Here is an 18,606-nt window from a genome sequence, read left to right as displayed (position 1 = left end):
ATTTTATTTTCCATTGTTTAAAGTCAAAGTTTAAACAACTTATACTTGACAATAAATACAGAAATAGAAGCTCAGACTTAGAGACAGAGTTCTCAAAGTCTATATGGTGTGGGAGATCAAAATTTGGCCACCCTGAAATATATCTCTTTACCTTGATTGTTTTCTCTGAGGGACATTTGACCTTCCCCACTAACTGCCTGAAGAATTTGACATGGTGGCTCCTTCCTGGAACAGATCTTCTATCATGATGGCTATAAAGATAATGTAAAATAGATGTTACAATGGGAGGGGCACCAAGCCCCTTTTATCAAAAACTCTGTCTCTCCCTGACCACATTATCTATAGATGACCCCGAAAAGAATTGTCCTCCTGCCCTCTGAAGTCCCAGGCCACTACCCACCCCCAACACGCTCCTCGCCTTTAGCTGCAATACTTAAGCAAGCAGCTTAGACAGAGGGACGAGTTGCTCATTTCTGAGTTTCTCCCATGTATACATGTTATTAAACTTGGTATTATTTTCTCCTGCTAACCTGTCTTGTTAATTATTTGGCCAGCCATAAGAACCTTAAGGAAAAGGGCAGAGGGAGATTCTCCCTCTTCCCCCGACAATGGGAATACCTGAAATCATGGAAATAAGACTGGCAAACTGTGAACTTCCCAAAGAAGTCAGAGAAACAGAAAGTGAGAAATGCTGAGGATATCTAAAACAAGAACATTGTGAATGAGTTGGGAAAAGAGACGAGAGAAAAGAAATCGAGAAGAGGATGAGAAGAAAAAAGAAAGGTCATCCCTAAAGCCAAAGAAGGAAAGGGTGACAAGGAGGTGTCAAAAGCAGTAAGTAGGTCAATGACACAAACACGTCAAGGAGACCACACGTGACCACAAACATCTCAGAGGAAGACAGACTACAATGTGTTTAGGGTGAAAATCTGGCCGTGGCAGAGAGAAAATGCAGAAGATGAATTTGGACAGCTAAAATAACAGAGAAAAGAAGCAAGGAGGAACATTAGAACAGTCAACTGACTTCAGTGAAATATGGATGATAAATCAGGAGAGCCTTTTGATAGGCACGATAATGTTAAATTTGAGCTCTTTAAATGTCTATTTTTTTCCAACTTGGCACTAATGAAAAACCAGAGTATTAAATCAAATTTCAGATTGTAGGCTAACTAAATAACATTGCATGATGAACAAATGTCAGTTTTGCTTAACAACAGTGACCTAGTCATGACAAAAACAAGTATGTTAACATAGATAAAAATTATATAAAACTTCGAGAAAGAATCTAATTTCTGAATTTGAAAAACATTAAATGTTTTTCTTACCTAACAAAAAGGAAAACCCTAGCATCGTGGATTTTACAGCTGCAGAGAGAGACCACTGATTCATTTTATAATAACAGTACAACTGAGACATTCTGCCGTGAAGCTAAGGACACCTCCGAAGTGCCACAGACACCAGCCCCAGGGCTTGTATCTACAGGGCCTAAGGCTAAGAAGCCTGAAACATCAAATATGTGAAAACATGCATAATTTCATGATGATACTTAAAAAAACAAAGTGATCACCTTTGGAAGAGGCTAGGAAACCAACTCCTTATTCCGAAAAGGGGTAATAAATAAAGGGCAAGACTCAAGCATTCATCCTGCCTTTCCTTTACCAACAGCTCCTTAGAGTAACCAAATAACCGATGAGGCAAAATTCTTCTTTATATTTCAACTAACGGACAAAGGAAGAATGATAGAATTACAATATTATTTTGCAACCCCTAATGAAATAATTGATGTAGGTCATGCATTGGCAAACACAGGCCAGTGGGCCAAATCTAGTCTGGTAAATAGTTTTATAGGAACACAGCCAGGCCCCTTCATTTACATACTGCCTAAGGCAGCTGTTGCATTACAATGACATATGGCCCGTAAAACCTAAAATATTCACTATCTAGCCCTTTAGAGAAAAAGTTTGCCAACTCCTGATCTAGATGACAATTATCAATGGTTGCTAAAACCACTAAAAAACTCACAAAGAAGGGGACCAGGTATTAAGCGCCCTTGATGTCCTGCAATAGGAAATACATACCTCACCTCTGAAGACTTCTTGCCAAAAAATGGAAAGTCTGATTGAACCTCTGGTTCTAACCACCAGTTCACAGGAAATATAGGGGACAGAAAAACAAATTAAACCACACCATAGGAACACAATTAGTAAAAATTCACACTGGGGGAAACTCTACAGGCAAAGGATCTGGTGTCTTCAACAAATAAATTGCAAGGGAGAAAAAAGGGCAAACCTATAGATAAAAAGAGGCCTAAGAGATTTATCACCTAAATGCATGTGTACTCCTTATCTGGATTCTGATTCCAACACACCAACTGGAAAAAAAGTTTACAAGACAATCAGGGAAATTTGAATACTGAACTGATACTTGATGACAGTAAGGAATTACTGTGCTGTTTTCTGGTGTGCTAATAGTGTTGTGGTGATATTTTTTAAAAAGGCAAGTCTCTTTATTGTTTTAAAGACACATCCTAACGCATTCACAGATGAAATAATACGACATCTGGCTTTGTTTAAAATAATCCACTGGAGAAGAGGCAGATAAATGAAGCAAGATTGGCCATATGTTGATCATGGTTAAGGCCAACTGATTAGTAAAAAGGGACTCATTCTACCATTTTCTCTACTTTTGAATATGTGTAAAGTTTTTCCATAATAAAAAGATAAAAATAAAAACCATTAGCAAAGCTTTCTGTCCCTACTTTCCAATATTTGTGTTCACGGATGTTTGTTTCTCCCCCTGCCCATCCAAGACGTAGCTCTGTTCATAAACCAAATATTTATTGAACACTTACTGTACCGTGGACCTTGTGCTAGGTGCTGGCGATGATCTGACCTTCAAGGCACCTACAGTCTAGAGGGGAAGCCAGGAAGCCACTCAGCTCCTACAGCACTTGGTGGCACACGCTACAAGAGCAGGATCCAAAGCATGCAAGGGAATGCAGAGAAGGGGCAGCTACACCTCCTGTGTTCCCCGTTCCCACCCTTTAATATACACATATATACACAATAGAATACCATTCAGCCATAAAAAGAAGTGCCATTTTCCACAACAGGAATGAACCTTGAGGACATTATGCTAAGCGAAATAAGCCAGTCACAGAGAGACAGATACTCCATGATTCCGCTTACACAAAGTATCTAAAGTAGTCAAATTCATAGACTCAAAGAGTGGAACAGTGGTTGTCAGGGGGGAGGGGGAAATGAGGAGTTGCTAACCAACAGGCATAAAGTTTCAGTTAAGAAGATGAATAAGTTCTAGAGATCTGCTGAACAACAGTCAGCAACAATATGGTATTGTGCACTTAAAACTTTGTTAACAGGGTAAATCTCATGTTAAGTGTTCTTACCACAATTTTTTAAAATGGGTTATTTTACTACTAAAAAAAAAAAGAGGAAAACTATCAACATAAAATTCAAGCATAAAAATAATAGAAGGAAAACAACAACATTAAAAAAAAAGCTTACTGTTTAACACCCAAAACAGCATAAACTAACAGGTTTTGACACAAGTAACAGACGCGTTATACTTCAATCTTTGAAATTTTTAAAACACAGTAGTGGTCACATTTAGTCAAAAACTTGTAAAAGGTTTGTTTATTTTTTTAGTTCTGTGTAGTGTTTTGTTGTTACTTTATTTTTGCCTAAACTGTAGTGTGGGGGTCACTCACAAGAGATCTGACAGATTCAGACAGAAGGTTCTGACACAGAGCGCCCTGCTAAATCCCGATGGGGCCACCAGGGACACTGCTGAGTCACTGTCATCTCCACCTAGGGGCAATTTCACCTTTTCAGGTTATTTTCTAAAAGAATGTAGTGGTAACTTGTGGAGGTTTGACATTTGATAGGTACATTCTGTGATAACGACATCTGAGGGTAAATCTCCACAGTGGGCCACAGTCATTCTTGGTTAGACCAGTCTCAGCTTTCTCTGATGAGCAGGCTCTGGGATCCTGAGTAAATATCTTGGGGAAAGCACTTAACCTTTCTGGGTCATGGCTCTTTCATCTGAGAAATTAGGATTCTGGACTTGGTGGCTACAGACCTTCCTGTTCCAACAGTACAGGGACCTATAACTAGGAGCAGCCTTTCCATACATATTGGGGTGTGAGCAGTAACTCAAACAACAGCTGAGAACATCTACATCCTGACAAGGCAGAGCACTAGTAACACTCTTACTTCCTCACTACTCAGAGTTCATTAAGCCTCGCTAAATTTTCTCCTAAGGACATGGCACATAGCAAGCAGCGTATCTATGTTAACTGTGATTAATGTAAATTACTTCTGAGGAAAGCAAATTGCTACACTGTTGTTAGTGTCACTGAGTGGATTCTGACTCCTGGCGCCCCTGTGTCCAGCAGAACGGAACCCTGCCCCGTCTTTTTGCGCCATCCTCTCACCTCCCCGCGCTCTATCAGACAATGCTCTGCTGCTATGCATAGGGTTTTCACGACCAGTTTTTCCAGAAGTGGGTGGCCAGGTCCTTCTTCCTAGTCTGTCTTAGTCTGGAAGCTCTGCTGAAGCCTGTCCACCATGGGTGACCCTGCTGGTATTTGAAATACCGGTGGTAGAGCTTTCAGCATCACAGCAACACGCAGCCACCGCAGTATGACAACCGACAGATGGGTGGTGTGGTTCCCTGACTGGCAAACGAACCCAGGCCTCGGCAGGGAGAGCACTGAATCTTAACCACTAGACCACCAGAGCTGGCTAAATTGCTAAATTTAACAATATTAAAATACACATTAATGATCAGAGGACGGCACTTTGAAGTAAAAAATATCTAGGTTTGAACCCAACTCCACCAACCACTAACTATATGATCTTCGTCTGGGCCTCTGCGTCTGGATTGAATATGGAGATAATTCTGACCTTACAGGGTTGTTACAAGGATTAAGTAAAAATAACAGATGTAACGTGGCCGGTTAAACAAATATTAGTTCCTTCTCTCCTAGCCAGTTCTGGATATTAAATTCTTCTAGGTATCCCTGATCTCCACTTCATTTCTGCTCTCATCCTGGATTTCCAATCACAAAATACTCTTGCTTGCTGCCTGTGTTACTGACAAAGACTCTCTCCTTGGCCAAACTTGACTCAGGCTCCTCTGAGCCCTCCGCTCAACTAGGCCTCAACGTCAGCCTATAAAAACTGTAACTTTCAGCACAAATGATTTCATCCACCTCCCACACTAAGAGACTTAAACAAACACTAGCACAGTTTCTATCAGCTCAAGGTCGTGTTCCTAGAAGGATGACCCCAGCTCCCCAAAATGCCTGCCTGAGAAAGTTCAAGGCTGCCAAAAGAATTTATACAGTGTGCTCCAGCTAAAACCTGACTATAGGCCACTCAGCTCCCTTTTCTGAGAGCATTTACTTTAAAAAGCTTGCAATTATAAATCCTTTGCCTGCCCCTTTGAGATGTAAATCTTCTACCACCCAGAAATGTCTCCTCAAGGACCTGGGAGCCACTCCTTTGAAATGCAAACATCCAGGGACATAGCTCTCCTGTCTCCCAGTCCCTGTGGGAGAGCAAGAGCCTAATTTCATGGGGCTCCAGGCTCCAATGTGCAAAACTTCTTCCTGTCCTAAAGATTGAGAAGTTGGTTCCTCCTCCAGACAAGTGTCAATGAACAAACTCAGAATGCCTAACCATGCAGACCAACTCCCCTTAAGGACCTTTAGTACCCTTCCTTTAGCACACTGCAGAATTTAAGAGGCTTCCCATCTTTTGTTTTCGGTGGCTTTGAGCTCAGTTTCCACGAAGTCTCTCTCCCCCTACAACAGTAGTACTGAATAAATCTGTCCCAGTTTTTTACCAGAGTCTGGTGCAAAATTTTTCTTTAACATTATTCACTTAGCCAACTTTTACTGAATACCTCCCACGTGCTAGGTACCATATATCCAACAACGAGCAAGATGCTGTCACCTTCCTCACAGAGCTCATAGTCTAGTGACAGGAACAGGCATATTTGCAAAATACAGCAGTCACAGGCAGTAAGATAAGTGATGGTGGCACACAGTTCTACCGGCATCTCAATATTCACATGTCCAGTAGTATAACTTATTGTAAAAAGTCCTATATCTATATCTCCCTCAAAAAAACGTGGACTGGAAGGCAGAAACAAGCTCCACGGGCCTAGTAATGAGGCTGTACATATGCAGCATTTTGTAATTTTATCAAAGGTTTTGATACACATCCTGTTATTGGACATACTTTCTTATTTGGATGAATGAAATTACATAGCACTTTGTAATTCAGAAACACTTTCACTATTCAGACATCTATAAGGTAGCCATTAGTGTCCCCTATGTGCAATCAAATATGTATAATCCTATCAAGACTTATTTTTTATCTACTAATCTACCAAATAAGAATTTCGGAAAAAGACAAGAAACAGGGAAAGGTTTTCTTTCATACGTTCCTAGAAAGTCACTGATTTCCCTTTTTTTTATTTTTCAGTGTACTATAAATCCTCATAAACTTAATACCTTGAACAACAAAAATGCACTTTAAGATGTTATAGGTTCAACTTTTGGGCTTATATTAATTCAAAATCAATGCCTATCAAAAATACACACTTGAGGGGCTGGTCCCGTGGCGTAGTGGTTAAGTTCACGCACTCTGCTTCAGCAGCCTGGGGTTCCCAGGTTCGTTTCCCGTGTGTGGACCTACATACTGCTTGTCAGGCCATGCTGTGGTTGCAACCCATAAAGAGTAGAGGAGGATGGGCACGGATGTTAGCCCAGGGCCAATCTTCCTCGGCAAGGAGAGGAGGATTGGCAATAGATGTTAGCTCAGGGCTCATCTTCCTCACAAAAAAAAAAAAAAAAAAAAAAACCACACACTTAAGAGCCGGCCCAGTGGCATGGTGGTTAAGTTCACGTGCTCTGCTTCAGCAGCCTGGGGTTCACGGGTTCGGATTCCAGGCACAGACCTATGCACCGCTCATCAAGCCATGCTGTGGCAGCATCCCACATACAAAATAGAGGAAGATTGGCACAGATGTTAGCTCAGGGTGAATCTTCCTCAAGCAAAAGGAGGAAGACTGGCAATAGATGTTAGCTCAGGGCAAATCTTCCTCACCAAAAAAAAAAAACAAAAAACAACAAAAAAATCCACATACTTAAGGTCATTATAGTTCATCATAATATTGTTTACTACAGGGGTATATAGAAAAACAGCACCTAACATATTTAGGTTAAAAATTTAGGGATAATAATTAAGAAGTTGCTCCAGCAATATATCAGGGTAACACTGGTGTATCAGGGTAGATAAATTTTATTTCTGTGGATCTAATAATTTTTTTGAAGACTTTATTTTTCTAGAACACTTTAAGATTCACAGCAAAACTGAGAGGAAGATACAGAAATTTTCCATATACTCCCCACCCCTAAACATGCATAGCCCCCTACATTATCAACATCACTCACCAGGGTGGTACATTTGTTACAACTGATGAATCTTACCAAATAATTTTTAAAGGCTATTTTTAAGATTGATTTTTACTTTCTATATTATAATGAAAAGGATTAAACTGTAAAGAAACTAGCATAAAAAATTAAGCATTCTGGGTCATTTCACTAATAAACTAAGAAAATAATTTGACATTAATGAGTTGTTACATATTTGTGTTTTCCTAATAATAAACTCAAATGAAGTTGGTTTTAATATACTACAAATTACAAATAAATATCTACACTAAAAGTCATTATCAAATTTTTATAAAGTTTCCTCATATATTTAATTGATTTTACTGTAATAAATAATAAACAACTAACTGGTTCAAAAGAAAGTATTCAAAGACCAATACTGTAATTACACTGCAGGTCAGTTTATCCTTTTATACAAAACAGTTTTATCTCTTAGCTATTGATGTATATTGAGTAGAATTTCTCTAGTTCAAATTTTGCAGGATAGTTTTTTAACCTTTTCTGTCTAGTCATTGTATCTTGAAGATTATTCCAAGAAAAGACCCTAAGCTCAAGAAAAAAAATTGCATGATCACATATTTTTTTGTCAACTTAGGTCAAATCAAGTACTGACTTTAAAAAAGGCTTTTGGAGTTCCACTTCAAGAAGACTGAAGTAGTTTGTATCAGACCAACCCTCACATGAAGAAAAGCTGGATAAAATTTACAAAAGCAAAAAACTGTTTAAGGCCTTAGACAGCAACCAAAGCAACCAGGACTTGAGAGACCAAGACCCTGGAGAGAAGGGAAGTACACTGAAGTGAACCTGACATTCTCTGCTATTTTGTTTGTCGAGGCATTTGCCAGTTTCTGTGGGCCAAGAAGAAAGCAGCAGCTCAAATTTTCAGCTCACTGCACTATGTGCAAAGCAGACAGGACCGGAAGAGCCAAGATCCCAAAGAAAAGAGAAGTGCAGAGAAACAGGACCAATACTCTACGTAACATTCCCCTTCAAGATTTCTAAGTCTCAACATGAGAAGCCAGAAAACTAAAAGGAAGGTGGCATATATGAAGTTAAAATACTAAGCAGAGCTTTTGGTAAATTTGTGGGGCTCAGGAAAAAGAAAGTGGAGTTCAGGCTCATCAAGGAGGAAGGCCCCTGTAAACACCTCAGGTCTTCACTTGGGATCTCTAAAAGGCTATGCCCTAGGAATAAAGAAAAACCAAAAGTAAAATATTCCTCAAAAAGAATGAAAGTCAGAATCAAATTTTTCAATCCTTGACTGAATCAAAATAGGCTGCCCCTACTCTGTTTTCCAGAAGAAAATTAAGTGCATGCTGAAGAAAGATAACACGATCCAGAGCTTCTACAATTTTTGCAAAAACACTGTCTGACATTCTATCAAAAATACCACACATGCTAGGGAACAAGACCAAAGGACTAAAATTCAAGGTGGGGGAGGAGGGTTAGACAAGAGAAACTGACCCACAGGTAATCCAAATACTGAAGTTATCAGACATGGACATTAGAAGAACTAGGATTAACATGTTCAAGACAACAGATGATAAGTGAAGAATTTCACTAGAGAATTGGAATCTGTTTTTTTAAAAAAAGGAAGAATCAAATAAAGATTGTAAATCTCAAAAATACAATAACTAGAACAGATTTGCTTCAGCATGATGGAGTGAGGAGGTTGGCAAATCCTCTCCCCACAAAGCAACTACAAAGCTGGTCAAAACTGGCAAAAACAATCACTTCAGCACTCGGGAAATTTCAGAATACAACAAACTGAGCAGCATTTACTCATGAAAATGACTGAACTTTGGGTGAGATTAACATAAGTACTGTAGTACTCTTGCCTGGGGCTGCTCCCATCACCCTGTGCTCCTCCTTCAGCATAGCAGTTCAACCAGAGCATAACCAACTACTAGAATTAGCAGCTTCGCTACCACTGTCAAGGAAGTTCATTTGATATGAAACGTTGTTTAAAGCGGTGATCTCAATCCCAAGCTAAAAGGGACAGACAGCAAGCAGCTCCACTAGCACAAGATAACAATTCTGTTTGGGGAAAGCCATAGTCTGGCAGACTAGCCAGATATAGTGTTCTAAAGTTAAGACAGCCAAAGGAGGCTTAAAAAACTTTCCAAATAGCCTAAGTTGACCAGAGGCTGAGCACATACATAGTAGAGACTAAAGTCTAACACACTAACACATTCATGGCCAACAGAGCCCGAATACATGCATAGAAAAGACATAAGAGCATCCAATGGAAGTAAAAACTAGGGCAGACTTGAAAACAGCCTGAACTTTGAATGGATTCCCCATCCCACCTGCAGATCCACCTGTAGAGAGTAAAAACCTTACTGGTTTGAGATATCTGAGCACAACCTCTGACTAATCTGTGGCTGAATCTTCAGCTATGCAGACACAGGAAAGATCCCTAGGAAGCCAAGCTTAGAAAATAAAAGATGACAAAAAGAACTGGGCAGACACATCAGCTGCACATTATTGAAAGACAGACTTCACAAATTTAGGCCAGTTAAGTTAATAATCACAAATGAAATAAAACAGCAACCACCATCCTAGGGAAATTAAATCACAATCCACATTGCTATGATATATTATTCAAAGTTCAGTAGTCAACAAAAAAATTTTAAGGTATGCAAAGAAACAAAAGAGTGTGACCCATACTCAGGAAAAAAAGTAGTCAAGAAAAACTGTCTCTGAATGACTCAAGATGTTAGATTTAGCAAAGATCTCATGCTGCTATTATAAATACATTTACAGAAATTTTTTAAAAAATTGAAAGAACTGGAGGAAAATGTGGGACAACAATTACTCAACAAATAGAGAATTTCAATAAAGAGATATTATTTTACAAGAACCAAACAGAAACTCAAGAGTTAAAAATTACAATAACTGAAATGAAAAATTCAACAGAAGGGCTCAATGGTACATTTGAGATGGCAGAGGAAAGAATCAGTAATATTAAGAAAGATAAAAAGATATCCAATCTGAAGAACAGAGAGAAAAAAGTTCAAAGAAAAGTAAACAGAGCCCCAGAGACCTGTGGGACAGCATCAAGTATACCAATATACATGTAATGGGAGACTCAGATGGAAAGGAGAGAGAGAAAGAGGCTGGAAAAAATATTTGAAGATATACTGGCCAAAAAAATTCCCAAATTTGATGTAAAAAATCAATCTACAAATCTAAAAGCTCAATAAACCTCAAGTAAGATAAACACAAAGATCCACACAAAGACACACAGTCAAGCTGGTGCAAGACAAAGAGAAAGAAAATCTTTAAAGCAGCAAGAGAAAAACCACTCATCACCTACAAAGGAATAATGAGATTCACAATTGTCTCAAGAGAGATAACAGAGGCCAGAAGTCAGTGGATGACATATTCAAAGTGTGGGGAAAACCGTCAACCAATTGTGCAAAACTATCCCTCAAAAATGAAAGTGAAAAAACATATTCCCAGAAAAACAAAGACTGAGAAAACTTGTTCCTAGTAGACCTGCCTTATAAGAAATACTAAAGGAAGTCCCTCAAGCTGAAAAAGAATGACATCAGACATTAACTTGAATTGACAGGAAGAAATGAAAAGTGTTCCAAATGCTAAATATGTACATAAATACAAAATAGTCTATAAATAAATAAATTTTCCTCATTTCTTCTATCTTCTTTAAAACATATAAAATTGTATAAAGCAATAATTATAACATTGTTGGTTTTGAAATATTTAGAGAGGCGATTGTTTAGTTTCTAATATATGTAGATGTAATATGTGTGACAATAAGAACCCAAAGGAAGGGGAAGGAAAAAAGGATTTAATGGAACAAAGTTTCTGTATTTTACTGGATTTAGGCTACTATTAATCTGAAGTACAGCTATAAATTAAGACACATGTTGTAATCCCTAGAGCAACTACTAAGAAAATAATAACAACAACAACAAAAGCATATCTAAAAATCAACAGACAAAACAGCCCACTAAAAACTAGTTAACACAGGGGCCAGCCCAGTGGCACAAGCGGTTAAGTGTGCATGCTCCACTGCGGCGGCCCGGGATTCGCCGGTTTGGATCCCAGCCGCACACCGACGCACCGCTTGTCGAGCCATGCTGTGGTGGCATCCCACATAAAGTAGAGGAAGATAGGCACGGATGTTAGCTCAGGGCCAGTCTGCCTCAGAAAAAAGAGGAGGATTGGCATCAGATGTTAGCTCAGGGCTGATGTTCCTCACAAAAAAAAAAAAAAAAAACACTAGTTAACACAAAAGAAGGAAGTCAAAGAGGAAGAGAGGTATGAAATAAGAGATATATAGGACACGTATAACAGAATGGCAGACATAAAACCACATCAATAATTACATTAAATGTAAATGGACTAAATATTCCACCCAAAAAGCAGAGACTGTCTGACTTGATTAAAAAAGCACAACTGAATTAGATGCTATCTACAAGAGACACACCCCAGGTTCTAACATACAAATAGACTGGAAGTCAAAGTAGAGACAGATATATCATATTAACAGTAAATGTAAGTGAGCTGAAATGGCTATATTAATATCAAATAAAACAGATTCTAATGCAAAAAATATTACTAGAGATAAAGAGGGACATTTCATGATGATAAACCTGTTATTACATCAGGAAGACATAATTATAAATGTATATGCAACTAATAATAGAACCCCAAAACTTGGACAGCAAAATATGATAGTCATGAGAGGAGAAATAGACAATTCAACAACAGTGAAAGATTTCAATAACCCACTCTCAATAATTGGTAGAACGTCTAGACCAAAAATCAGCAATAATAGCCAACACTTAAACAAAACTATCAACCAACTTGACCTAACTGATTTTAGCAGAAAACTCTACTCAGTGACTACAGAATATACATTATTTCAAGCACAGATAGGACATTATCCAGGATAAAACATACATTGGGCCACAAAATAAGTCTCAATAAATTAAAGATTAGACTCAAAAAAGCATATTCTCTGATTACAATGGAACTATATTAGAAATTCACAACAAAAAGAAATCTGGGAAAATCCCAAATATTTGGAAATTAACACATTTTTTAAAACCTTCAAGGATCAAAAAAGAAATCAAAAGAGAACTTTAAAAATATGTTGAACCTGAATGAAAATGAAGCCACAACATATCAAAACAGATGGGAGAGACTAGCAATGCTTAGATGAAATTTTATAGCTATAAATGCCCATATAAAAAAAGAAAAGTCTTAAATCAATAATCTAAGCTTCCACCTTAAGAAACTAGACAAAGATGAATAAACTAAACCCAAAGCAAGTGGAAGGAAATAATAAAGATTAGAAAGAAAATCAATGAACCAGAAAATAATAGAAAAAATCACTGAAACTAAAAGTTGGTTTTTAAAGGAAAAATCAACAAAATTGACAAACCAACTAAGTTAGTTAAATTTCCCCTAGTAAAACAGAGAACATAAATTATCAAATTACAAAATATATAAAAAGAGGACATCACTTGTGACTCTACAGAAATTAAAGGGCTTATAAAGGAATATCACAAACAACTTTATCTCCACAAATTGGACAACTCAGATGAAATGGACAAATTAAAAAGAAAGAAAAAAAAAACACCCAAACTACCAAAACAGACTCAAAAGAAGTAGAAAATCTGAATAGACCTATACAAGGAAGAAAATTGAACTGGTAAATAAAAATCTTCCCACAAAGAAAAGCCCAAGCCCAGATGGCTTCACTGGTGAACTCTATCAACAATGTAAAGAACAAATAAAGCCCATTGTTCACAAACTCTTTCAGAAAATAAAACTCATTCCATGAGGCCAGTATTGCCTTGATTCAAAAGCCAGATAAAGATATCACAAGAAAACTACAGAGCAATGCTCCTCATGCATACAGACACAAAAATCTTCTTTAAAAGTACTAGCAGGCTGAACTCAGCAATACAGGAAAAGAATTATACAGCTGGGACAAGTGAGATTTAACCCTGGAAAAGAAGGTTGGTTTAAACTTCAAAAACCAATTAATGTAATACACTATATTAGCAAATATTATAATAAAGGGGAAATTAATAAATATAATAAAGGGGGAAAAAACACATGATCATCTCAATACATGTAGAAAAATATTTAACAAAATCCAACACCCACTGATAATTTTTTTTTTTCTTGAGGAAGATTGGCCCTGCACTAACATCTGTTGCCAATCTTCCTCTTTTTCTTTTTTTCTCCCCAAAGCCCCAATACACAGTTGTGTATCATAGTTGTCGAGTCGTAGCCCTTCTATGTGGGATGCCACCTCAGCATGGCTTTGATGAGCAGTGAGCAGGTCTGCACCCAGGATCCAAACCAGCGAACCCCGGGCCACCGAAGTGGAATGCACAAACTTAACCGCTACGCCACTGGGCCTGCCCCTCCACTGATAATTTTTAAAACTCTCAAACTAAGTATAGAAAAGGTCTTCCTCAACCTAACAAAAGGGAATCTATGAAAAAAACTACAGCTAACATCATAAATGTTGAAAGACCAAATGCTTTTACCCCTAAATTCAAGAACAAAGCAAGGAATATATTTCTATGTCTCTTATTTCATACCTCTCTTCCTCCTTGACTTCCTTCTTTTATGTTAAGTTAGTTTTTAGTGGGCTGTTTTGTCTGTTGATTTTTAAATATGCTTTTGTTGTTGTTGTTATTTTCTTAGTGGTTGCTCTAGGGATTACAGTATGTGTCTTAATTTATAGTTGTACTTCAGATTAATAGTAGCCTAAATCCAGTAAAATACAGAAACTTTGTTCCACTAAATCTCTTTTTCCTTCCCCTTCCTTTGGGTTCTTATTGTCACACATATTACATCTACATATATTAGAAACTAAACAATCGCCTCTCTAAATATTTCAAAACCAACGTTATAATTATTGCTTTATACAATTTTATACATTTTAAAGAAGACAGGAAAAGAAATGAGGAAAATATGTTTATTTATAGACTATTTTGTATTTACGTACATATTTAGCATTCCATTTCTTCCTGTCAATTCAAGTTAATGTCTGATGTCATTCTTTTTCAGCTTGAGGGACTTCCTTTAGTATCTCTTCCTTTAGTATTCCTTCTGCCACTAAACAAGGCAAGGTTGTCCACTTTTATTCAACATTGTAGTGGCAGTTTTGTCTACTGCAAGAAGAAAGGAAGAAGGAAGTAAGTAAGGGAGGGAGGAAAGAAAGAAAGGTATTTACATTTGAAAGGAAGAAATCTAACTTTTTTTATTTGCAGATTAGCTGATACTATATGTAGAATATAATATGGAATCCACAAGCGATGCCTAGAACTAATAAAAGAATTTAGAAAGCTTGCGAGACACAGGAACAAACACAAGAATCCCTTGTATTCTTTCATATCAGCTATAAAAACTAGCTACTATGCTACATATTAGCAACAAACAACCTAAAAACGAAATTAACAAAACAATTCCATTCATAATAGCATCAAAAAAGAATAATCGGGAGGTGGTCAAAATGGGTGAAGGGAGTAAAAAGGTATAAACTTCCAGTAAAATAAATAAGTCATGGGGATGTAATGTACAGCATAGCAACTATGGTTAGTAATACCATATTACATATTTGAAAGTTCCTAAGAGAGATCTTAAAAGTTCTTATAACAAGAAAAAACATTCTGTAACTACATATGGTGACGGACATTAACTAGACTTATTGTGGTGATCATTTTGCAATGTACACAAATATTAAATCATGTTGTACACCTGAAAATAATATAATGTTGTATGTCAATTATACCTCAACAAAAAAAAGAATAAAATACTTAATAAGTTTAACAAAAGAAGTGCAAGACTTACACACTGAAAACCACAAAATATTACTGAAGGAAATTAAAGATCTAAATAACTAGAGATAGTCCATATTCAAAAATTGGAAATGTTATTAAAATGGTGATTCTCCCCAAACTGAGCTACAGATTTTTTTTTGTAGAAACTGGCACAGTTGTCTTAAAATTTATATGGAAATGTGCAGGACTTAGAATAACCAAAACAATTTTGTAAAAGAACAAAGTTAGAAAATTTACACTACTTGATTTCAAAATTTAATATAAGGCTACAGTGTGATACAAGGTAAGGACAGATAGATGGATAGATAGATACACAGAAAGACAGATCAAACAAACAGAATTGAAATTGAAAAATAAATTCTTACAATAAACTTATTGTCAATTGATTTTTAACAAAGATGCTAATTCACTGAGGTAATTATAGTCTTTTCAGCAAATGGCGTCATAAGTGATTAGATACCCATATGCAAATAAACAGATAAATAAATAAACAGACCTTTATCTCATGCCATATGCAAAAATTAATTCAAAATGGATCACAGACCTAAATTTAATAGTTAAAATTATAACTCATAAAAAAATATAGAAAATCACTATATCTCATGAAAATGCAAAAAATTTCAGATTAGGCAACAAGTTTTTAAGTACAGCAACAAAAGTATGCCATAGAAGACAAGATTAATAAATTGGATTTCATCAAAATTAAAATCTTTTGCATTTCAAAGAAGACACCATTAAGAAAACGACAACACAATGGAGCTGGCCTGGTGGCACAAGCGGTTAAGTGCACATGCTCCGCTTTGGCGGCCCAGGGTTCGCAGGTTCAGATCCCAGGCAAGCACCGACGCACCACTTGGTAAGCCATGCTGCGGCGGTGTCCCATATAAAGTGGAGGAAGATGGGCACAGATGTTAGCTTAGGGCCACTCCTTCTCAAGAAAAAAGGGGAGGATTGGCATTGGATGTTAGCCCAGGGCCAGTTCTCCTCACAAAAAAGAAAACAACAACACTGGCCACAGATTTGGCGAAAATATTTGCAAATCATATTTCTGATAAAGGGCCTGTCCAGAATATATAAATATATAAAATACTCTTATAAATCAATAAGAAGACAACCCAACTAAAAAAACAAACAGATCTTGTTTGAGATTTTGTTCACCAAACAAAACATACAAATCTTGTCAGAGATGGTTTATTTACCAAAAAAAACATACAAGTGGCTAGTAAGCACATAAAAAGGTGCTCAACATCATTAATTACTATGAAAACGCAAATTAAATCACAAATTAAACTCTACACACCCGCTAGAATGGCTGGAATCAATAACCGTTGATGAGGATGGGAGGAAACTCAAACCTTCATACATTGCTCTGTGGGAAGAGAAAATGTTACAGCCACTTTGGAAAATAGTTCGGTAGCTTCTTAAAAAGTTAAACATGGGGGCCTGCCCAGTGGCGCAGCGGTTAAGTGCATGCGCTCCACTGTGGCAGCCCAGGGTTCGCAGGTTCGGATCCTGGGCACGCACCAACACACCGCTTGTTAAGCTATGCTGTGGCAGTGTCCCATATAAAGTGGAGGAAGATGGGCACGGATGTTAGCCCAGGGCCAGTCTTCCTCAGCAAAAAAATAAATAAATAAATAAAAATAAAAGCAGATGAAATACTAAGAAGAGAGCATTAGTGAACTGGAAGATAGATCATTAGAAAATTTCCAAACTAAAGCAAAAAGGAAAAAAGACAACAAACATTACAGAAAAGAGTTTAAGAGTTAAATAGGACACAGTGAAAAAGTCTAACATATGTAAAATTGTACTATCAGGAGGAGAGGAGAGAGATTGGACCAGAAAAAGTAATATCTGATGAAATAATTGCCAAGAATATTCTAAAACTGATTCAAGAAGCTCTAATATCCCCAAGCAAGATAAATAGTAAGGAAAATGTGCCTCGGTATTTTATAATAAAACGCCTCAATATCCAAGACAAAGAAAAAAAATTTTAAAGCAGGGAAAAAAGGCACATCATCTTCAAAGGACCAACGATGAGACTGACAGCTGACTTCTTACACAAAAACACAATGGGCGCTCCTTACCCTCAGGTTCTGCATCCACGCATTCAACCAACTGCAGATCAAAAGACATACGATGGTTGCATCTGTACTGAACACGTACAAACTTTTTTTTCCTGTCATCAGTATTACAACTGTGTACATAGCTTTATGTTGTTTTAGGTATTATAAGTAATCGGGAGATGATTTAAAGTATACAGGAGGATGTGCATAGGTTATATGCAAATACTATGCCATTTTATATAAAGGACTTGAGCATCCTTGGATTTTGGTATTTGCGGGGGTTCTGGAACCAACAGGGAGGGAAGGCTGTAATAGAAGACAGAGGATGATGAAATTACATCTTTAAAGCACTGAAAGAAACTGACAATCTAGAATTCTACATGCAGCAAAAATACACTTCAAGAATTAAGAAAAAATAAAGTTTCAAACAAAAATACAAAGAGGACTAAAGGGAGTTCTTCCAGCAGAAGGAAAATAATCCCAGAGGGTAAACACAGACTTAAATGAAGGAATGAAGAAAAATGGTAAATACAAATAAATACTAATTGCATACAACAGCAATAATAGTATATCATGTGGTTTTATTCATAGGTGAAATTAAAATAAATCACAGAACAGTACAAAAGGCAGGGCCTTTTACAGAGTTAAAGTCTTCTCAGAATCACACATTTTGAAGGAAGTGGTAAAACACTAATTTAGAGTAAATTCGTAAGTGAAGGATGGATGTTATAATCTCTACGACAATGGCTAAAAGAATAACAAGATATATAATTAACAAGCCAACAGAGAAGAAAATTGAATGTTAAATACTTGATTAATCAAAAAAAGAAGGAGAAAAAGGAAACAAAGAACAGATGGGATCATTAGAAAACAAATAATAAAATGGTAAATTTAAACCCAAGTATGTTACCAATTATTTTCCATGTAAATGGACTATTAGATGCTCCAAAGATCATCAGGTGAGATAAGTAAGCAAAACCCAACTATATGCTGCTTATAAAAGAAACAACTCAAAAATAAGAGTCTGAAAAGTTGCAGTATAGAAAAAGATACGCCATGCAAACACCCACCAAAGGAAAGCTTGTACATACTAACATCAGACAAGGAGACTGTAGGTCAAGAAGCATTACTAGGGCTGAAGGGAGGCATTTAATAACAATAAAAGGGTCCAATGCAACAAAAAGATATAACAATTATAAATTTGCATGTATCTAATAAC

At 36.9% G+C, this 18,606-nt stretch overlaps 1 protein-coding gene across 8 annotated transcripts in view; it reads right to left on the bottom strand.

Moving 5' to 3' along the window:
* RNF182 (ring finger protein 182) overlaps positions 1-18,606 on the bottom strand; it is a 75,200-nt gene that overhangs the window by 34,484 nt on the left and 22,110 nt on the right. For 3 of the 8 annotated variants that reach the window (XM_087438025.1, XM_087438029.1, XM_087438030.1), the window contains exons 1-2: positions 16,622-16,726; positions 14,487-14,652 (exon numbers count right to left, since the gene is read on the bottom strand). The exons of 4 other annotated variants lie outside the window; for them this stretch is intronic. The gene's annotated coding sequence lies outside the window, so the exon portion shown is untranslated. Of the gene's footprint in view, positions 1-151; positions 435-14,486; positions 14,653-16,621; positions 16,727-18,606 lie in introns of those variants that run through there. One more of the 8 variants, XM_087438026.1, reaches the window with a different exon arrangement.

The sequence above is a fragment of the Ceratotherium simum genome, chromosome 13 (assembly GCF_057802395.1).
Source record: "Ceratotherium simum simum isolate JZ-2026a chromosome 13, ASM5780239v1, whole genome shotgun sequence".
In the NCBI taxonomy this organism is placed as follows: Eukaryota; Metazoa; Chordata; class Mammalia; order Perissodactyla; family Rhinocerotidae; genus Ceratotherium; species Ceratotherium simum.
This window is presented reverse-complemented; position numbering and strand designations above follow the sequence as displayed.